This window comes from Poromitra crassiceps (assembly GCF_964638095.1).
Source record: "Poromitra crassiceps genome assembly, chromosome: 2".
NCBI lineage: Eukaryota > Metazoa > Chordata > Actinopteri > Beryciformes > Melamphaidae > Poromitra > Poromitra crassiceps.
Genome location: NC_139624.1, coordinates 46,072,267 through 46,096,018, shown reverse-complemented (window position 1 = coordinate 46,096,018; position 23,752 = coordinate 46,072,267). Strand labels below are relative to the sequence as shown.

At 42.9% G+C, this 23,752-nt stretch overlaps 1 protein-coding gene across 3 annotated transcripts in view; it reads right to left on the bottom strand.

Annotated features, from left to right (window-relative positions):
• The window catches only part of LOC310772427 (serine/threonine-protein phosphatase 6 regulatory subunit 2-like), a 146,514-nt gene extending 123,607 nt beyond the window's left edge, over positions 1–22,907 (bottom strand). For all 3 annotated transcript variants that reach the window (XM_083632237.1, XM_083632238.1, XM_083632239.1), the window contains exon 1: positions 22,522–22,907. The gene's annotated coding sequence lies outside the window, so the exon portion shown is untranslated. The remainder of the gene's footprint in view (positions 1–22,521) is intronic.
• Between the last annotated feature and the right edge of the window lie 845 nt (positions 22,908–23,752).

Sequence of the window (23,752 nt, the reverse complement as noted above, 5' to 3'; positions counted from 1 at the left end):
CGCAGATCTAAGCCCTGGCCATCCTAGGCTCAACGCGTGAGTCTCGCGTTAAGGCTATGGCCATCTGTGATTTTACAATAGCCGAAATATTCCCATACAGCCGACGTCGTCTTTTTAGATGGGGGGAAAGTTCAGGGGGGTCCTTCCTTGCGTTCTCCTGCTTTATCACACACACGGTTGTAAACACAGTCAAGGACAGCTCCTCACTACTGTGCGTCTAGGTAGGCATGCAACAAGGGGGAGGGGCCGCGTAAGCTGCACTCTGCAAGCAACCGGCACGTTGTTTTGGGGAAACAGCTGATACCGTGGAGAAGGTATGACGGCAAATCTTAGTGGTTTTGATACCGTGACTTTTTCAAACCGGGGTATACCTTCAAACCGGAAACCGCTGCATCCCTACTTGTCACACAATAAATCACACTCGTTTGACTTAAGAGGGCATGTATGTTGTATCATTCACATTGGCTAACCAGTCTTTGAACTGAAATATTTGAAGAAGTTGGGATCCGTGTAGCCTGGCTGGTTCGATGTTTATCCGTTCACCTGCGTCGCATTGAAGCACTTTTTACAGACTGGCTTCGTTTGATGTGTCCGGGCTTGCCTTCGCTGTCGGCAAAGTAAGCAAAATACTTCCACATTTCGCTTTGTGCATTTGCTTTCTCAACAAGCGTTGGGCGGCTTGCAAGACTCTCAGAGCTGTCTGTGTCCCTGTCGGGCTGCTGACTGAAGGAGGAGGACTGAAGGACTGGCCAGAGAGCGAGCAGGCAGCAGAGAGGGGAGAGGGGGAAATCGGCACGCCCACACATGAAGCTGACATACCGCTCTTATTATCACAAGATCATTTTGCCAGTTTGCTTTAATGTGCGCGAATGATTAGATTATGCCCGCTGGAACATTAAGCAACGTGTACACCTCGCCCATGAGAAGAACCGGCAAATGACTGGACCCGTTTCACACTTGTGTCCCTTATCGCGGCATACCGCTCTTCTGACTGGCTCGAAACTGGTGAAATGTCCGCGATGACGGGGTCACGCTTATACCGGAAAACAACTTTCACACATGAAGGCATTAGACCGCTTTCCGGTCATTTAGCGGTAAAAAGCGCATGTGTGAAAACGGCTAATGAGGGTAAAGTGAGTAAGTGATGTCAATCTGTCATGTCAATTCTGCTAATAAACACATAATACCTGCTTTTTGCCTTTTAGGGGTATTTTTGGGGGTGGTGCATCGTGATGCATCAGCCCCCCTACACTCGACTCAGTCGCCGGGACACATTATGCACGACTCCACACACGGTAATGGTCTTTCCACACTCCAGTCCGGTAGCTGGCGGTAATGCACCTCTAAGCTGTTGGTATTAGGGCTTGGACGGATCAGAAAACCCACGGATCGGATCGCGTGACGGATTTTGAGCCACGGATCACGGATTTTTCGGATCAGCAAAAAAAAAATATATAGGCTATATCAGATTTTTTCTCTCAAAATTAGATTTTCGATTTGAATTTTTAATACTATTATACTTCTCTAACCATTTGTTGCCCTGCACAGCTCAAAAAATATTTTTTTCTCATGACACAATTTATGCTTTTACTCTGAAGGCAAAACAACCCAACTTCCTGTTTTAGGTGGCACTGCGCCTAACTTCCTGCCTGTTGCTTGCTAACGTAGTCACATGACACGGGTGGTACAGACCGGGTGAGTCTGGAAACATAACGTTGATGCTACGTTATGCTACTCGGTGGCCCCACGTGTTGTTTTGTTGTTATGTGTCCAAGGCAACATTTCACCGTCCGGTGATAATGTGTTCATGAAACGTGTGTGTGTGTGTGTGTGTGTGCGTGTTGTGGCTCTTGCTATCTTGTGCAGCGCGCAACATGCTGCTCGCATTCCTGTGCTTTTTCAGAGGTGTTGAAATAAGTTTGCTGTCTTTAGTAGCCACTAGCCACAGCCTTCAGAGAGACTTTACAGCGACGACAAGGGATGAGGAAGCTCACTTGTGCTTGCCATGATGATGCCTGTCTGTGTCTGGCTGCGCTGCAGGCGTTCTCATACACTAACGTTAAACGTTAAATGAAACGAAAGGGGGGGGGGGGGGTCCGCGGACAACGACGTTCCGAACCGTGTGCCGAACCGTGGGGGCTGATCCGTACGGGTCACGGATTATCCGTGATCCATCCCAGCCCTAGTTGGTATGGGCGAGTAGCAGTCCAGCCAGCCGACCACCGTCTTGTCCGGGGCCTGGCCAAGAGCCCATGGTGTGGTGTGAGTGAGCCTGGTGTGAGTCTCCAGCCTGTTAGCTGCTGCTAAGCCTTTGGTGTGAGTCGCCAGCCTGCTAGCTACTGCTAAGCCTTTACAAGGTAAACTGCTATTATACTTATTATATCTCTGGGCAAACTCTAAACTTTATAACTGAGGTGGATTTGATCGCGCACTTGGTGCTCTGCTATGTTGGACTGTATGAGTGATGCTCATGTTTGTAAGCTAACGCCAGCTCGATTAGCATTGTGTGCTAACGTAAACATGTGAGCAAGTTGGTGAGCGCCGTTGCTATACTTTAAAGGAGAATTTACCTCCAAAACACTTTTTTTCAGCTTTTAACCAATATATATGACTTTGGGGGTGATGTGTGAAGAATTCTGGTCAAAATTTCCACATTTGACACCAAACTGTTGCCATTTGACCATTTGTATCATTTTTCAGCAGCATATCTGGCATAAGCGCCCTCTAAGGGTCGAACACTGCTTTTTTTTTTTCTCTCAAATGAATGGGAGATTTGGTACAACCTGACGTCAGGTTGTCCCCAAAGACTATGGGATTTCAAGATAGTTACTCCACTACTCCCCCTGTACCCTTTCGGCTCCTCAGAACTCCAAGCCTATTCCTATTGAAGTTTGCTCTTAAAATACTGAACCAAACGTCGTCAAAGTTGGCACATGTCTTAATTATAGTTAGTTTCCCGCTGAATGTGTCACTACTTTATTAATATCTTACCTGGATAAGCTCGAATGATGATGTTTATATTATCAGTCCGAGTTGGAAGCACTGTCTCCAGCCCAGGCAGGCAGGAGCGGGCGGGAGAGAGTCGTACTGTAACCTCATGCACTAGCCCCAAGCTCCGGGGGCGCGCGCAGCAGCAGCTGGGCTCTCTCGGACTCGGCCAGAGCAGAGAGCCCAGTCTGACATTTCCGCGGCTATCAGTCCGACTTGGAAGCACTTTCTCTCGGCCAGTCAAACGGGAGAGTCTGCTCTCTCATGCACCCGCGGGGGCGCGCGCAGCAGCAGCACACAGCAGCAGTGAGAGGCGGGGGCTTTCAACAGTCTGACATTTCAGCAAACAAATCTCGTCGCAGTTTAGCGGACATGTAAAATATAACGCTATACTACGACGTGACAACGTGACAAAGCTTCTCTAAACATATCGGCTAATATAATATCATCACTGTGTACAAGCCAACGCCAACTTTTCACGAAATCAAGTCAGCAGAGCAGAGCGACTGGCTCTGTCTGTGTGTGTGTGCTCCTCGGGGGGATTTGAGGAGGAGAAGAGCTCTGCGCTGCCTCCTGCGCCCTGAGAGGAAAAATCAGAGGTGCTGTAACTTTCAACAAGAATCACGAAAAGCCCCAAAACGCAAATTAAAAACGGATTTCATTGTGCGGTTTATCTCTAGTTAGACGAGGGAATTACGTGGAGAAATCTCGCATTGTGTTACCCCACAGCGAGAGGTTTGTCCTCACTGTGCTGTGTGCTGCGAGCAGCGAGGCTCTTTTAACGTAAGTTTAGACAAGCCACGCGCACACACATGGGACAAAATGGGACAAAAATAATTAAATTTCTAGTTCGCCACTGAATGGCCAAATTGATATCACTTTCAACCATTTTGAGCAACACTCTTTCCATACAGACCACCAGCGTTGGCTAGTTGTTGATATTTATAAAAGATATTGCCCCTCTCAAATAAATTATTTTTGAGGCGGTAGGCAAACTGTAATGGCGTCGATTTCAGAAAAAAAATCTTGACTTGAACACAGCCAAAGAGTTTAGTATAGACAAGAGTATATGTCATTTCTTGGTTTTTTCCATAGGTATTTTCAAATCACTGTTCTGATACATATCTAGGGGGTAAGTCCTCCTTTAACTGAAATTTGGTGGCGTTAATGTTATAGTGATTAATATAACACGGTGTCATTTGTTTCTTCAAGGGATGGCCGCCGGAGTAGCCTACCATGGTGGAGCAGGAACAACACAACAGAGGCACATTGTCACCTGGTCAAATGATTTGTGAAAATTAATGCTATGTTTTGATTCCCATGTGCATATTACTGTGAGAATATTGTTGATCATCAGTTGTTCAACCTATATTGCAATAACATAAGCCAAATGCTGACAATATAATGCTGACAGTCACAGATTTGAGACTTTTGAGAGATTTACTTTGAACCATTTGGTATGTATCTGCCAGTGTGCTTTTGTCAATAAACATTGCCAACAAAGAACCGTTGTGTAGGCTATGTAGTAAGGTAAATCATGTACCCGAATGTACCGCAAATATCACAGAACAAGCCCATTATAGTTGTCTGGTCAGAGCAGGCAGGTTGTTAACACATTCAGTGCCACAGCGCTTCAGTAAAATTGTCTGGAGCCTGTGCCAGATTCACTTCCATTCAGTTGAAAACAGCTATAGAATTTTTTCTATTATGGCTATATTAACAGGGCTGGACTTTAATGAAACATTGAACACTCCTGCTTCTTCCAAAGAAGAAATTTTGTTTCTAGACAGTTCCATTATGAAATTACAGCCTCTCAAAAAAGTGCACTTTCAAGGGTTTTCTGTCGTTTTTTTTTTCTTTCCAAGATATAGCCCCTTTTATGAATACCTTTTGCACTCTAATTTCGAGCACATTCACTGACTCTGGCTGGTGTTTTCTGATGTGGTGGCGTGTGGTGTGGTTTCTGTGCAGCCACACACCCCTCTCCCCCCCCCCCCCCTCTCCACCTCTGAGCTGCGGGCTCCTCCCACACGCACAGAGTTTGCTTTCTCGACTCCGTTTTTGCCCCACAGATCCCAGCTTTGCTGCGCGCATCATTTCCTTGATGGGCATCAAGGAAATGATGCGCGCTGGCAAACGCGACTGAACGAAAAGGCTTGGCCCGTTCGGCTTCGCATGCTGGCTTTCTAGGAAATCGTGTGGAGATAGATAGAAGCATAAGAGCTCAGTTGTGAGCGCGGATGCAGCCGAGCCCACTCTCGCTGTAGACGGAGCAATATATACGGCTCTGGCAGAAAGCATGCATCGGTTTCCACGGCTTTCTCCGCTGTCTCCTGTACAAAGTAAAGGATCTGAGGTGGGTGGAGCAGCTCCTGTGACGATGTTTAAGGTGGCGCCGTGTGATCCCTTGAAGGGATTCATGCTCACTGGCTGGGTACGACCTTAAACAGCAGAATTATGGAATAATATGAATTATGATTTTAGGACGTCCACAGACGTCCTTGGCACTGAACGTTACTTTTTTTTAGGACGTGCACAGACGTCCTTGGCACTGAATGTGTTAACACATTGAGTGCCAGCGACGCCATATGGCGTCAAGAGAAATTTACCGTACGCTGCCAGCGACGCCAAATGGCGTCAATAACTCCAAATTGTTTTTTTGACGGGGGGGGTGTCGATCTAAGCCTCTTACATCGCCTCTTACAATATGAGAGCTATTGAATGTGTCTAACCTATTTTACAGAACCCTTAGGTGGCGGCAGCGCTCTCCAGATGAGAGAACGTGGAGTAAAACACACAGAAGAAGTCGTTGGGGAAAAGGAAATCGCATCGCATCCGTCCGTATGCAGCTGCTTCATTGAAGCATAACGTAGCTGTGCCTGCAGCAGCCAATCTGCTGTCACAATTGAGCACCTCCGTGTCCGCTGCTACAGCCCATCCGCATGTGGAGTTGTTATTATTCTCAACTGGAAGCATGGGAGCTGGTGACAAATACACGCGGCTGTAAAAAAGCTGGATGTAGCGGACTTTTCAGTGCAGAGCACAAGCAGAGCAAACGCACTCACAGCAGAGCCCAGAGAGACACTCCTCCCACAACGGGGGGGGGAGGAGGAGGGGGGGGGTGGGGCACGCAGGGCACTACAGCATACAACAGACCCAGGCAGCTGCAGCAGGCTCGATGCACAGAGAGCAAACAAGCTAGAATAGGCTATCTGATGCCCACCAGCAGTAAATCAAGACCAGCAAGAAGGTGTAGGGTCTGCGCACGCAGGGGCCAGCGCTGCTGGTTGCAGCTAAAAAATATTATTTGGCCAAACAAAATTCCTTTGTTTTCACTCTTTTATTGAAGGAAATTATTTTTGAGGTGTCATTACATCAGAAAATATTAGCAATGAGTCAATGATGTGCTTGAAATGCTTCCTTTCACAAAAGGCTGAATATCTCAGGTTTCTAGAAAAAAATTGCTGTTTTTGGTCAAATCAAGCTATCTTCTCCGGCTCATAACTAAAGAACGGAAAATGGGATCAATAAACTTTTTTTTGCAGGTGATAGAAGAGAGTCTCATCGTTATTTGTGCGTGTTCAGTGTTTACATAGTAATTATTAAAGAAATTATATGACTGTTTTAAAATGCATTGCGGCCTATGTGGCACAGTACAGCACCTTTTGCCCAAGGGCCGTGGCACTCAAAGTGTTAACGGCTGCCCGGTTGCCCCGGGCAACCAAAAAAAAAATAGGGCAACCATTTCTTGGCCTTTGGTTGCCCCAGGGGCAACCACGATTTAACATGCAAAAAAATATGTACAGCAGCAAACAGCAAAATATACACCAAATAAATACGTTTTAATGCTTGTTGTGAGTGACATATATGTGACATTTTATTTAGAGATGCTCCGCAATCGATTTGGCCTCTATCGGCTTTGATCACGTTCTCAAAATAGCCGATCAAAGCAGGCCGATCAGATGCATTCCAGACAATTAACTGTGCGCACCTAAAATGACTAAACTCCTCTCTGTCTCTCGGAGAGACAGACTTCACTTTGAACGAAGCAGGTGTGTGTATGAGGGAGCCGGGAGGGAGGGAGAGACGGAGTGAAGGAGGGAGGGAGAGGGAGGGAGAGACAGAAGACTACGTAGCCGCTTTCACAGACTTCACTCTTTCTCCCTCCCTCCCGGCTCCCGACACACACACCTGCCACCACCTGCTCAGTCTCTCTCTCTCTCGTTGTGCCATGGATCTTGAAGTTGCAGTGTGCATGAGGGCTGAGGCCCAGCTCATTCTGAAATTCCCGAAATAAGAACTGTGTCCAAGAAGTAAAACTCCACGGACTGTGCAGCAGGCAGCTGCGTCAATGAGCGAGAGAGCGAGCGAGAGAGAGAGAGAGAGAGAGAGAGAGAGAGAGAGAGAGCGCGTGCGCTTGTGGATAATTACTAATTACTAATAATTATTAAGTCAACACAGCTGGAGATGCTGTCCGGCTTCTACGACTCCCCAGGGTCCTAAAAGCATCCCTGTTACATAGGTTGTGTCCTCTGTCTGAATGGTTGCTCCTTCAATTCAGATTAATATTGAAATAGTCTTTAAGAGAGAGTGTAATAAAAATAATAATAATAATAAAATAATAATAATAATGCTACATGATAAAAAGAAGGCTTCAATCGACGCGGTGATCGGTTATATCGGTGATCGGCAGATACTGATTCCAGCTACTTCATTATCAATAACGCTTTTAACACGTTCACTGCCAATGACGTATTAATACGTCAAAAAAAATCCAACGGTTGACTGCCAATGACGTATTAATACGTCAAAAAAATGAAAAAAAAAAATTTGATCGTGGGATGTGCATCTAACCCTTTTACATCTCTTATATAAATATTGGAGCCACCGAACGTGTACAACCCATTCCACCGACCCACTAAGTGGCGACAGTGCTCTCCTGACTAGAGGAAGGCAAGCAAAAAGCAGTGTGAGGAAGCCATTCTCATGAAAATGGATTGGCGAAAACGCTTTCGTTTTCGCGCTGATTGCTGGCGGTGCGGGATTGCAAATTTGCATAATAGATTACGGGTGGAACACACTTTGAAACACGCAGCATAAATATGACCAGAATCGCAAAAGCTTCATCAAAGCTCTCAACCGAAACTCCAAGAAACGAGCGAGCCCATCCAGACTTGCCCAGCGGCCGCCAGCAGACAGGCACAGCAGCAGCAAAGCAGTGAGCCTGGTGACGCGAGGTTACAGCAGCAACAGAAACAAGCTTGTGACACGCCCGCTGCAGCCAAGAAGAACACACACGGAGGGAGGAGTTTGAAGGAGAGGGGTGTTTCCTGCTGTTATGGAGGAAATGACTGTTCAAAACTATTGTTTAGATGTCTGACGTCTTACTGATGCCAAAAATGAATGGTTAAAGTGACTGTTCTATCGAATTTCACAAAAAGCCGTTTATCTCAGAATAAATTTTCAGACGCTGAAACCATGCTGTATTCAACTGCTAATGCTTACATAACTACTAACTCTACAAACTAACTCTTTTAGACAGAGAAAGCACACATTCTATTACCGGTAGTTCTTTTGAGATATTGTGTGTTCACAAAATCCTAACAGAAACGAATCCTCGGCTCTTGAAAGATGAGCCAGAATCCTCAAAAAAAAAACCTTGGCAGAAGCTAACTACAGTATTGAAAAACGGCTGGCAGTGAATGTGTTAATTAATAAATTAAGCACAATATGAACAATAACTGTTAAAAAAAATATATGAAAATTAAAGTTCACAAATATTAGTTAAACAAATCCTTTCAGTGCAAATGCATTATAAAAACTAGGGGTGCACCGATCACGTTTTTTGCCACCGATCACCGATTGCCGATCACCTATGAGAAATATCTGCCCAACCGATCATCGACCGATCACCGATTACTAGGGGTGTCACGATACACTCAGTTCACGATACGATACGTATCACGATACTGGGTTCACGATAACGATACGATACGATACGATTTTAACAATATTTTTTTAAACTTGAATAATGACAATATATGACTGGAAAAGTAGTATTTTATTTGAAATGCACAAATACAAAACATGCTGTTGTGGGAAATTGTTATTACAATAACAACTAGAAAAAACATGAGATTGGAGATAAGGCTTATCTTGAAATAGAATGAGTTACACCGTCACTTAGATTTACTTTGAACTAAAAGGTTTCTCAGCAGTATAAATTCTCATTATGCATCTTCAGTTTTTCTTCAAACTCAAACAACAAGACATTTCTTAATCTATTTTTTATGCATCTTCAGTTTTTCCTGTCAAGTAAACAGTTTTGCCAGAAACTCAATTGAATGGTTTCTCTCCTGTATAACTTCTCGTGTCTCTTCAGAGACTTGTTCAACTGAACTACTTTCCACACATTGAACTTCAACAAACAAAGACGTTTCTTAGTCTATTTTTTGGAAAAAAAAAAAAAAAAAAAAAAAAAATTTTTTTTTTTTTTGCGATATGAGATTTCATCTCAACGATACATATCGTGACGTTTTACTATCGCGAAATTTCGTGGGACGATATATTGTGACACCCCTACCGATTACCGATCACCGATATATATATATATACGCCCTGGGGTGTCCGTAAAAACACAAGGCAGGAGACAGATGGGAGTTCAACCGTTTAGTTGTCAGTTCTCTTCAGTACAGTACAGCAGTATAGGCTCTTTACAGCATTATGACAGGAATAGTAGGATTGTGTGTGGTCTGGAAAAAGGAGGCAATAAAATATACAAACAGGTCAGTAACCAAGCTTGCTGTTATATAGGCCAATTATAGTGATAATTAACAACTAATAATATATAAATGATAATTAGGTAAACTGTAAGTCAGTTACTCTTAAACACCAGTCTTGAACCATGACTAAAGCCAAACAGCTCCCACTCATAGAACCGGGGTTATGCACAATAACCGTCATACATTGGGATCCGCATCGAACGAACATCAAAACGACCCGCCCATCGAGGCCGAGTTACAGTGTTATAATTAGCAGCACTATGAGTGCGATCTACATAATGGTGACAGGGTTACATGACGGGAGAAACAACAGAATCACAAGCTACACACCAGCTAAACTCCATCTGAGTAGTGGCATTAATTAGCGCAACAGACAATCAAATGGCAAATGCACGCCTAAACAAACGTTATTGCAATGATTGCAGGTAGATCGATCTAAAACCAAAAGGGAATGCAATACAGGAATATTAACATAATAATGACTTACTGGTTGGTCATATACGCACACATGGAAGAAGGGGATTAGAACATGTTCAACTGATGTTCAAAGAAAGGAAGAAAGTCCGTCTGAACGGAGCGCACATCCACATACTCAGCCGCACACTTTCGCTTCCTTCAAAGTGCCCGCGGGAACATCAATGCTTGCGTGGAAATTGTCTGTGTGTGCGCGTGCACAACCCCGACTACCACAGTAGCACCGTGTCAATCTGGGACTTTAATACACACGGACTTAACAGCATGCAAATGCCTCGGTAGGCGGGAGGACTGGAGGTAACTTCTCTCTGCTGAGGCTGCTCTAATCACCAGCTGATTTGTGTGATTCAAAGACGCAAGGGGTGTGTTGACAGTCTGGTGTGGTGTGTGCATGGAGGTGAGTACACTGACGAAAGCAAAGCGTGTGCTTTGCAACACAATGATATAAACGTTAGAGCACAATATGAAAGTTAAACGATAGACATTGAAGACATGAAAATGGGCTGCCTCATGTTTCTCACGTGCAGCATGATCGGCTATAGGGCTGCACGATATATCGTTTACACATCGACATTGCGATGTGCGCATGCGCGATAGTCACATCGCAGGACGTGCGATGTCAAAAGCAAATTAACTCGTCATGTTGCTTGATAAACTCTCACTTTAGGGGTAGCCTACTGAGTGAAATGCAGTCTCTCTCAAAGGAGAGAGACGCCCCGCTACTGTACTCACTCATTTAGTGCTTAGCTTCAACACAACAAACATGCACAGAGACCTAAATTGAATTATCTTTTGCTTATGTTGCGTTGCTGACAGACAGTAGCCCGTCTGTAAACGATGTGGTTGCGGAGGCGGACTTGTCCACAGTTTGCAGCGCACTCGCATACAGCAGGCTGGCTGCTGTAACTCAACATGTCCGTGGAGTGGAGATATTTACTCTTGAAACACCAAAAAGCAAGACCGCAACTTATGACACGAAGGCTGATTACTGAGAAGTTGTCCGTGTTATCACTGTGGCTGTCTCTCCCCTTCAAGTCTCTGATGTTGCATCACATGATAGCAGTAACGTTACGGTAGAGTTAATCATACATAGCGACTTATTTACACAAAACATGTCAGTGAAAATAAAAAGAGAAGAGACATATCTGGGCAATTAAATGTATATTTATTACTTTTCACGAATGAATTGTTTGTCACCGGTCGGCTGCATGTGAATCCTCGTCTCTCTGTACTGCCAGCCTTGCGCTCAAAAACCGGAACTCCGCAGATGCGGAGTGTACCACTTGGTCGTTTCTGGAGGGGGTTTCCGGGGGGTCAGACCAAGTGTGTAAAGTGGCAGGGGTGTTTCATTGTTGATTTATTGAAACGTTAGAAGAACGAAAGAAGTTGAAAGCAGTGATTATAATCAATGAAATCTAATGTTTTTCTGCAAATAGCATCATTGGGAGGTAGATTCTGGCACTCAATATTAGGGGTGGGCAATATATCAATTGTATATCAATATTGTGATATGAGACTATATGGTCTTAGATGTTGGATATGGTAATATGGTGATACAGCATACATGTTGTCTTTCCCTGGTTTTAAAGGCTGCATTACACTAAGTGAAGTGTAGGCTAGTGACATTTTAAAGTAGAATGTCATAACTTACTCACTTTTTCATGTATGTAGCCTAAGTCATGGAAATCCATTGGTCAAAATGTGTATGCACCCTGATAGATGACGCTCTGAGGCCTACAGTATAGGCGACAGCCCAGTGGTTGAGAAACATTAAAATACCTAATTTCCCCTCCAAAATCAGATGGACTCCTCTACAAAATCATCCCAATCATTCTAGAAGTATTCTTTTCTTTAAAATAGAGCTATTCTGGTAATCTGGTGAAAATCTGTATTTTTTCATATCGCAATATATATCGCAGGGGCAGGGAATATCGCAATGTCAGTTTTTTCCAATATCGTGCAGCCCTAATCGGCTATGCGATCGGCAACATTAAAGGAATATCGGAAACAGCAGATCACATATTTGAGGTCCAAATCGGCCGATACAGATTGCGTGTCGATCGATCGGTGCACCCCTAATAAAAACAAAAAATAAGATTTGTTTAGAAAACGAAATTACACAAATTTATTATTATTATTATTATCATTATTACTACTACTACACCCGGTGCGCACACTGAATAGGCCTATTATACTATACTATAGACTATTATACTTACTTTTCTGTCACATCGTCATTATTAAGCCGGCTTATGACTGCATAGTATCTTAATTACTCAAAATATAAGGCGACTAAAATTGGGCAACCATATTTTTATTCGGGCAACCAAAAGTTCTTGCCAGGTTGCCCCTCCGGCAACCACTTTTAAAAGTTAACGTCGAGCCCTGAGGGGGTTGTCCCTCCATATTTTCAAATTTACCCCCATTCCTCTCCTCCCCAACCCACCCCCATTGCCGAAGCACAAGCACAAAAAACATAGCATAGTGGTTTTCTGTACTGTTGACAAATTGTGATATTGTAAGTCGCTTTGGATAAAACAAAAGTGTCTGCTAAATGACGTAATGTAAATGTAATGTAATAAAAAATAAAAAAATAAAAAAAATTGCAAAATCTTCATAGTTCAACGAAAATAGTTTATGCTTTAAATCTACAATCGTTCATGGATTACATTCTAATAACAAACCTATCAAATTAAAAGTCAAGCACGTTACCGTGGAAACAATTAAGCTTAGTCCAAAATCACAAATCAGAATGAGGGGGTCCCCGGTATATTTTCTATCTTGTAAGGGGTCCTTGGCTGAAAAACATTTGAGAACCTCTGCTATAAACCATCCGTGTCGTTTCACTTTTTACTGAAAAATACTGCCACCAGATTAAAGAAAAGACACTATAGCCGTTTTCCCACATGCGCTTTGTACCGCTAAATGACCGGAACGTGGTCTAATGCCTGCATATGGGAAAGTCGTCGTGCCGGTATAAGCGCGACCCCGTCGTCGCGGAGATTTCACCAGTTTCGAGCCAGTCAGAAGAGCGGTATGCCGCGATAGGCACACAAGTGAGAAACGGGTTCAGTCATTTTCCGCGACACCGGTCCTTCTCTCATCATGGGCGAGGTGTACACACGTTGCTTAACGTTCACTTCCAGCTTGCATCATCTAATCATTCGCGCACATCAAAGCAAACTACTTCCACATTTCGCTTCATGCATTTCGTCGCTGTGCAATGAAAGCCACTTATCTCCAAATCGCCAACTTTTCAGGAAATGAAAAAAAACCCGTGCTCTTAAAATACTGAACACCACGTTGTCATATTTGACACATGTCTTCATTGTAGACAGTTTATCGCTGAATGTGTCATTACATTATTAATATCTTACCTGAATAAGCTCAAATGCTGTTACAGGATTATCACACCGAGTCTGGAGCACTTTCTGCTGGCCAGACAGCAGCGTGTGGGAGCCTGCCTTTTAGAGCGCGAGCACGAGCCGCTGTGCTCCAGGCAGCGGGGATGCGCGGGCGGAGATCTTCCCTCTGCCAAGCCGGGGAGAGTGGCTCTGTCATGGGTTGAGCAGTCCCGGAGTAACGTGACATTATTCTTGTCATAAACAACTTCGATTTGCATACTTTAAATGAGTTTGCAGCCCAAGGACAACCCGAAAACACCTTATTGATCTAAACCCGACCCCCCAAATAAGCTCCCCCCTCCCCCCAACATACAGGAAATTTCGCTCCTAGATTCTCACATGCCAGCGCTGAGGTGTGAAGGGAAATTCCGGGAAATGTCCAATATTGACTTACAGGTAATTTTCAGGTACGCATGTGGGAAAACGGCTTATGTGATGTTGACTGATGCTTTTAATGTAGCCTAATGTGCGCGACTGCTCCTTTGTTTTCCTTATTATTGGCTCTGTTAGATGGCTCTGTCCAGCAGCTAGCTCAACTCCAAAGTCCCTTTGGCTTATAGTGGGACTCCCGGCTAGCGCGGTTAGCTTAACGTTAGAGAGTTGTTTTTTGGAGGTAAAAACAATCCCTGGATGTTTCATTTCGGGTAAAGGGGTTTCCATTAGTTTCTATATGTTTACACCAGCTCTGTGAGTAGGGATGGATACTTTTACAGGCACCGACCGAAAGGGGGCGGTACTACTAGGGATGGGTACCGAACTCGGTACTTTTACAGGCACCGACCGAAAGGGGGCGGTACTACCGAGTATCAGTTCACATGACATAAAACGGTACCTCATTTCGGCACTTGAACGCATCTGAGTAATAGAAGAGAGTGGGTAAAATAGAAATTCCGACGGAACCTTAAGGCAATACGCGAGAGCGCGCTACGTCAGTACGTCACTCTACCTGAAACATCAACAAACAGGACCACCCGAAAATGTGGCTACACTTTCCCAAGATAGACTCTGACCTCTGACAACACTGGTTGCAACATTTGTGATGTGAATTGCAAAGCTGGCCAGGGAAACACCTCAAACTTGAGGAAGCATGGTCAAACACAAGATATATTTAGCTAAATGCTGAAGACTGTAACGTATTAGATAGGCTGAGGGTGAATGAAGCAGGCAGCGCACCGCAGCTAACGTTAGCAGAACTTCCTCAGCTGTAACGTTGAGAGAGGCATCGACTTCTACAACATCAGGTAACGTTATTTAATTAGCTAGCGTTAGCTGGATAAGTTGTTTCACTGCCGTTGTTGTTGTTAGATAACGGGGCTTTTCACTGTCTTCACAACGACTGCAAAACAGAGATCGCTAACGTTAACGCTAACGTTAACATTTCTGCAGTAATTGTCAAGGGTTCAACAGAACGTATTTCCTCAGCCTGTATAGTAGCTATCAACATGAAATAAAAAGTAGAGCCCGACCGATATGGGATTTTTGAAACCGATACCGATACCGATTTTAGGGAATAAAAAATTACCGATACCGATAATATCGGCCGATATTTTTATTTTATTTTATTTTTGTTTTTATCATCAAATGTTTATCCCCCATTAGTGCTAGTCCCCCATTAGTGCTAATTTTTTATTTATTTATCCTGGTTGCTGCTAGGGATGGGCATCGAATTTCGAATTTTCGAATAATCGTTGTTATTATCAAGGTCGACTTTTATTATTGAAATTCGAAATTCGAAAAAAAAAAAAAAAAATTTTTTTTTTTTTTTTTTTTAGTGAAATGTTGCATTGTCTCCCCTGATTCTAAGTATAGTCAAATCGCTTGGTTTGAGCAAGTAAAACAATTTTTATAAGCATTTTAAGCAAGGTTTATGGAAAAATTAATGGCAGATGAAATCCCATGAAGAGGGAGAGGGGGTGACTTTGGCACCCCTTTGGCACTCAGACCTGAGCCTACTAAATATTTAATGAACCACTCATGATTGTCAAAACTGTTTTTTATTTTCGAAAATGTCAATGTCATGTAACATGTTCTTTACTTCAGTGGTGCAATGCTTGTTTGAGCTAAAAATCCACAGCAGAAGCTTTTTATATTAATTAATAAAGCCGTAGACTTAGAATCAGGGGAGACAATGCAACATTTCACTCACAAAAAAAAAAAAAAAAAAAAAAAATTACATTTTTTTATTTATTTTCGAAATTCGAATTAAATTCGAATTTGGCCAGCGAATTTCGAATAGTGTTTTTGCTAGAAATGCCCATCCCTAGTTGCTGCTCCACCCTCTGCCGATCTGGGGAGAGCCGAAAACTGGCTCCATGCTTCCACATGGGCAGTTAGCCAGCCGCTTCTTTTCACCTGACAGGGGAAGCTTCACCGGTAGGACATAGCACGTGGGAGGATCACGATATTCCAACGAGTTCCCCTCCCTCCGAACAGGCGCCCTTAACGACCAGAGGAGGCACCACATCAGCAACCCTCAAATATCAAACACTTGACAAAGATATGATTGAGTTGACATGAATTGAAATATGTGATGTAGGCAGGATATTTTACAGCTTATTAATAAACTCAATGCAACTAGAAATACAAAAACACAATAGAACAAATAGTTAAGAAAAAATATCAAATATACACAACATGCTGTCCATGCTGTCTATAACTTATTATATATATATAAAAAAAAAAAAAATCTGCCGATATTTTTTTTTTTTTTTTACCGATACCGATATATCGATAATCGCCAATATCGGCCGATAATATCGGCGGGCCGATAATATCGGTCGGGCTCTAATAAAAAGCATATGAGAGCTTAAACCCATGGCTTTTTATTTGGAAGGGTTACATTTGCCGTAATCTTTATTAACATTTCTTAAAATGCATTAGAATCTTTTTATTTTTATTTTTTGGGGTTAAAGATCTTTTTTTTTTTTATGAACATTAGAGCAAATATAATACGAAAAGCCAAAGGGTTAAGCTCTCAAATGCTTTTTATTTTATGTTTCTATGTGCTACAGAGCCTGAGATATGAAGGCTTTAGTGAATACCGACCGCTCTCTGAGAAGTTTGGACTTTTTTTTTTTTTTACAACTGTAATTTTTTTGTTATTAGAGCGTGTAAAGCAGTGGTTCTCAAATGGCCAGGGGTCCGTGGCACTTTGCCAGGGGGTCCGCGAAAAGTTTTCAAGTTAAAAAAAAAAAAAAAAAAAAAAAAAAAAAATTAATAAAATGCTACATGTTACTTATTCCTTCTCAAACTACTTCCTACATGGTGCTAGTCTATCAAAATATCTTGGCTGTCATTGATTGTGTTGCATAGTGGTTTTCTGTACTGTTGACAAATTGTGATATTGTAAGTCGCTTTGGATAAAACAAAAGTGTCTGCTAAATGACGTAATGTAAATGCAATGTAATAAAAAAAAAAAAAAATTGCAAAATCTTCATAGTTCAACGAAAATAGTTCATGCTTTAAATCTAAAATGGTTCATGGATTACCTTCTAATAACAAACCTATCAAATTAAAAGTCAAGCACGTTACCGTGGAAACAATTAAGCTTAGCCCAAAATCACAAATCAGAATGAGGGGGTCCCCGGTATATTTTCTATCTTGTAAGGGGTCCTTGGCTGAAAAACATTTGAGAACCTCTGGTGTAAAGTACCGAAAATGGTATCGTTTTGGGTACCGTACCGAATTCCAGGTACCGGTATCGTACCAGTATCGGTTCAAATGTGAACGGTACCCATCCCTAGTCGTGATATGATTGGTTGAAATGGGGTAGAGATTTGATAGTACTAGGTGACGTCAGCAAACTGTAGATTACTGTTAATGAAATCTTGAAAAATGAACTTTTAATGTGAAAAAGTGTGAAAAACGAAAGAAATTGGATTTTTGTGATTTTTTTTTTGCATACATTATTAAATAGGTGCACTGCATACCCAGGTATTTGAACTAAAATAAAAGAAAATTCATTTTTGGGTTCAGCTCGACTTTAAAAAAGTTTGCAGCCTAGGGATAACTCGAAAACATTTTATTGATCTATTCACGTCAGAGGAAGCCAGGATTAAACAAAACGATATCAGAAATACACACGTGCCCGTGTGTCTTTTCCGGGTATAGTGTCCTCGCTGGGGAAGTAGAGACAGAGGAGGAATTTCTAGGTTTGAATGACAGATTGAGGGCGAATGGCGTTACGAGAATTACTCACAAGCTCGTTTTAATGCTTTTCCATTGGTTGCATTTTGCAAAACCCACACAGAGACGTGAAGGGTCAGGGTGACCAGTGGCATTCGATTCATGACACGACCCCCCCATCTAAATTGATAAGTTATTTCTTGTTTAGACTTATTTAGGCCTTATTAGTCTTGAGAAGAATTGGCATTGGACATGTCATTTGTGTCATCAAAGCAGCGGCAATGTCCTTTACACTTTAATTTGTTTATTTATGTAGGCTATCTGTTGTTTTAATGTTTAAAGGGTGAAATTAAAAATATACTAAGAGCCCAATTTAAAAAAGAAATGTGTGTCCTGTTTGGCTCATTCAGACTCCATTATCCCAACGTCGGCAATTCAAATATGCCGCAATTGACTGTCAATGTGGTCAAAATAATCACTGAAGATAAGACAAGGAATATTCGTATTGGACAGTGGAATCCTGAGTCGAGGACAGCCCTACCAACAAGGTATTTTATCCTGGCGTACATTATGGATGACACGTGTTGTGTCTGTCTCACACACTTTGCAAAGACACTGCCGATATGTTTCAGCTGTGTTTACATGTGACCAACTCTGCCGAAAATGGCTAACGTGTTTTGCCTCATCAATCAGTTTTGGCAATCGGCACATAAAAGCATAAATCGGAATTCTCCAATCTCATATTTAGGCTGAAAACCGTCAGATTCCGATCGCTGGCTGATCGATCAGTGCACCCTAGTGATTCCGTTGTCCCAGAATTCATAGGGCCCTACCTTAATGCTGCCATCAGTCTGTCACTGGCCTGCGCTGGGCCCCGTCGCAAAAGACACTTGGCCGCAGCCGGCGCATCGCCTGTCAAAAGATACTTGCCACCGGGCACAACAACTTTTCTGGGGGAAACCCTGATAGTATAACCTTACCATTTATGTAACTTCAACTGCAAGAGTGTGACCTGATATTAATGGGAATATGGGTAACCTTGCATCAGACAGAATCTCCAGTTTATTCATTTGTGATTATCCACACTGTAAACTCTAAACTACCTGAAGACAAAACTGTTCGGGAAAGAGCCCGGCATTAGTCGTGGGGTTGTGAGTGACCAAACTGATAGGTAATGATGATGATGTCAGGGTGGAGTCCGAGAAGCAAAACCTGAGTAAATAAACACCTCGGCAATGTGCAAGGTTTCACTTCAATGAGAACACAACATGACACTGATGTCATGTTTTAACTTGTCCCACGGTTTTACAAAAACAATAGCCTATTAGGCTAATTATAGATTACAAAAAATGTCTGCAATATAAGCGACAGTTCAGCAAAATGTAGTGCTGTCTTTTGGGAAATATAAACAATAAGAGCTAAGAGCTCCAACAAACCTAATTAGGATGATCCATGTCTGCATGAATAAGGTGTTTAGTATACACAATGGGACTATTCACTGGCAAAAGTACGAATGCCATAGTAAACATTCCCCACGAACGAAGGCGTCTGGTAAGTCTCAACAAGTGTCTCCCTTTAGTTTTCTGCAAGCTTCTTTGTGAACTTATCATAATATCAAAGTGCATTAGGCCGTAGTGTAGGCCCAGGTCATGGGTAACTGTCAAACTACAAATTATCATAAAGTTAATCTGTAGTGCTTAATAGGTTATATCAATGTTTAGGCCTAGAGGTGAAATATGTGGTAGTCTAGCCTCCCACACTGACAAACAACAAATTAGGCTAGTTGCTGTGGCTTAAAACCACAAACAGCCACTGCATGCAGTGCACACCCATCACGCTATACTTAGACAGCAGCTGAACAGGGGCACGGTGGCGCAGTAGTAGCGCAGCCTGTCACCTCACAGCAAGAAGGTCCTGGGTTCGATTCCCACCTGGGACGCTGTGGGCGCTGAGGGTGTGATCCCATCCCCATGTCCTCAGTGCCTACTGGCGGGCTTGTCAAAAGGGCCTTTCTGTATGGAGTTTGCATGTTCTCCCCGTGCTCCCCCGGGGGTTCCCCCAGATAGGAACCCCCGCTAAAAATAAAAAATAAAGCTGAACAAGATTCATTACCTCTTCCTTATGTATTATCGGCAGTGCAAAAAGAGGCTCTTAAACCACCATTACCTGATGATGCTAAATGGATGCATCTTCAGACGATACAAGTATGTAATGTATTTGTAACTAATGGCGTAAGTTTATGTATTTTCTTCTTCACCTGGATACTATCGTAGCTAATCTAGACCATATGCCAGCGGTGACAAAAATCAAGTTTGCTTGCTTCATCAAAGACAAAGTATGTGTCTGTCCAACAACATGTCACCAATTGTCCACCGTGGAAGTAAAACTGAAGGGGGAAATCCAAGTGCTTCCTCCTTTTTCTTTTCTAGTAGGACCCTGCCCTGCACATGCAGCAGCGTCCATCTGGCATACATTTACAGAGTACACAAGTGCCATAATAACCCGTACAACGCTCCCTGTGGACACTGAACAGGAAAGCAAACGCTTGACTTTACATCCAAAATAGAACCCACCAGAGGCAACCTCAACAAAAACAGTCTACTGGCACATATAACAGACGATGAAAAGAGGAACAATGGCTGAAGGGCACACAAGTGGATGTTGTGAACCAACAATAGTCTGTAATTAGGCAAGTTAAAAGGAGGTGAAATCAAGGGAAAGGGAGCACACCATGCACTTTTGTCAAGTGTTCCTTCACCTTCACTTGCTGCATGTAAGCAACTTGAGTGTTTATCATACTGTCCTAAAAATGCCTAACTATATGGATTACCAAATGATCAAATGGTGCACTTCTTCTTTCGTGTATCGTCATTCATATATCCAGCTTTGTGTCGTGTAGCCATGCCCTCGTCTCAGGTCCCACTCGGAAGAGGCCCTCCTCTGAAGGTGGTCTATGCAGGGGACAGGTGGTGATCACGTGGTTGGCAGTCTGCTCAGGCTCCCCGCACTCACACGCTGCACTGTCGGTTAGGCCCCACTTCTTCATGGACGCTTTGAAGCAGCCAACCCCTGTGCGAAGGCGGTTCAGGAGGGTCCATTGCCGGCGAGGTAGGTCTTCTCCTTCAACGCCACCTCCAGGATCCTGGATGTAATGGTGTAGGCGTGTCTGTCCTGTCGACTCCCACTCCTGCTTCCATGCCGCCGCCAGCCAGGCTTTGGTTGGCAGATCCTCCGGGATGGAATTAAGCATCTCTTGCGCGGCCTGGTTGTATGAGTGGCGGGACTTGAGTCTGCTTGGAGGTATTGCCATGGTGGTGGTTTCATGGAGGAGGTGCCAGCTGTGTTCCTTGGCTTTCCTTGCCAGGGCGAGGGTAGCGGCCTCTCGCCGTAGGCCGGCTGGCGCTATTCCTGCTAGGGCTGGCAGGTAGAACACGGGGGTGGGTTTCAGGCAGCCAGTAATGATCCGGAGTGCATTATTGATGGCCGTGTCGACCTTCTTGGCATGTGGGCTTCTGCTCCAGGTTGGGGCACAGTACTCGGCTGCAGAGAAAACGAGGGCTTGTGTGGAGATACGTAAAACCTTGGCCGAGGCCCCCCAGGTTGTGCCAGCAAGGCGGCGGATGAGTGAGACCCTAGCTGTTACTTTGGCCCTCACTTCATCCAAATGATGTTTATAGGACAATGTCCTGTCCAAGCGCACGCCCAGGTACTTTGGGGCCTGCTGGAACTCCAGGGGTTTGTTTTCCACACAGGTGCACTTAACAGGACAAGCAATGAGCACTCTCCCTGTCGCCAATGTGGAAATTCAGAGAGCAGATATGTATCAAACGTTTGGTAACGTTATACAAAAGAAACATATTCCCGAATGTTCAATGTAACCTTCAGGAGAGTCCATCCCAGCGGTTTCCTAGTGCTTCTTTTTGATTTTTTGATATGGTGAGACTGTTCAACAATGCAAAGACACAAGATCTATCGTAACCTTGGCATGAAATGCACATCAACTGACTTGGGGTAGGAGCTCAGATTTCTGTTTACTTCAACTCCAGCGGAGCTACAGACAACTAACGCTACAACAACATAAGCCTCCACATGACTGAAATGAATTACATTCCTCACGATTAATTACATTGCACCCATTGATTAAAAACCCGTTTCTGCTTCAACCATCGGCAACAACCATTGGCTAACGTTAACTTTATGCATAATTTGCCTTCAGTAACTTAGCTTTAGATTGTGTTACCGCTGGCCTCAGACAACTTCCAATGCCATTCGGAATGGCTGCGCTGAACAGAACACCACTCCTTAGCTTATGTTAGCGTATCTATAACTTGGCATTAACAAGTATTAAGTTGTAAATATTAGTAAAATATCTGTCAACAACGAATAAAAGTAACGCCAACCTCACTTGCTTAGAACCATAAACCTAACTTGCAAACTAATATGTCAACAGCTAGCTACAACAGTTCTGTTGGCAAAGTTAGCTGATTAGCGTTAGCTAACACTAACAGTTTATTAGCGAACTAACGTTAACGCTACTGGCTAATTTAGCAAGCCAGTTAGTTAACGTTAGCTAACGTTAGTTCCTCCTCAATCCACCTATCAGTTATAACGTCAGCTAACTTTACTTGGCTACCGTTACTAGTTGACATGTCCTGAGCTAAGTTAGCCAACTTATAGCTACCCAGGTAGCAGTGGGGTTAGCTGCCAGCTGAAACGCGTTCAGCACCATGTGTATGTCCAAAACTTACCTTTTATGAAAGTTCTGCTGTCAGCTACTCCTTTCGTCTGTACTAGTTGACTGGTGGGGTCTTCCGTCAAGCAACCAGCGGCTAAGTTAGTAGCTATCGAGCTAACCGTTAGCTAGCTAGCTAAACTACATTAGCTCGCAAGCGAATTGTGATTTGTTTTGAAGAAGGGGTCAGTCTGCGACAGGCTGGCTAGCTAGCTTAACTTAGCTAACGTTAGTCAAATGTGGCTTTGAAGTCTATCAAACAAACAGTCCCCTAACATTAACAGCTAACTGACATCAATGGCGTTATCTATTACTTCAGATACAGAACTTACAATTTGTACTCGCATACAAAATAATTCCAACGCGAAGCTAAGTTTAGCATGCAAAGCAGGAAAAACTCAGTCATATTTTTCGAATCAAAATGGCGACATGGAACGGGAGCGCGCAGCAGACTGCTTCGTCCACGGGGACGTGCACTGACTTCCAGACAGTGCTCTGAGCTCAGCAAAAGCAAAACATTTTGGTGTGAATGATGCTACTGTATGGTGTCCAGCCTAGTACTGAAAGTCGAATTTTGGGAGTCTAATTCACTTGATTTTGCCTTTCTATCTGATAGTGGTAGATTTGTGCCATTAGTATTACACATATTATTTTGCATATACCACGTCTGGATATAACAATAATAATAATATACTAGTAATAATAACAATAATAATTATCATTATTGTATATTGTTTTTTTTTCATAATATATACATAGGCTACACACACACTATATATATATATATATATATATATATATATATTTGGAAAATTTTCAAAATGAACATCCCTAATATATATATATATATACAGAACTTTTTGAAAATTTTGAAAATTTTCCAAAATTGATAATTGGTGAAAATTAACGATCAATTATCGATTATATTAATACTTAGAAAATTTTCAATTTTTTTTACAAAATGAATGCCTATGGCAGAAAATACAAAAGACAACGTGTTCTCCTCAATTAACTCTTTATTTCAATGTGTCTCCTCTCCAACACTGCTGTCCCCGGCGCATGCCGGTGTGAATTTCCCATGTTTAAAACAGTTTTGTTGGCACAAAGGCCCGTGCCCAGCCAGAAAACTAGAGACTTTTTTTTTTTTTTTTTTTTTTTTTAATAATTAAAAAATCGATCCAAATGCCACAGGATCGATTCCAAACCTTAACGATCAATTATCGATTTTCGATAATTGATGAACATCC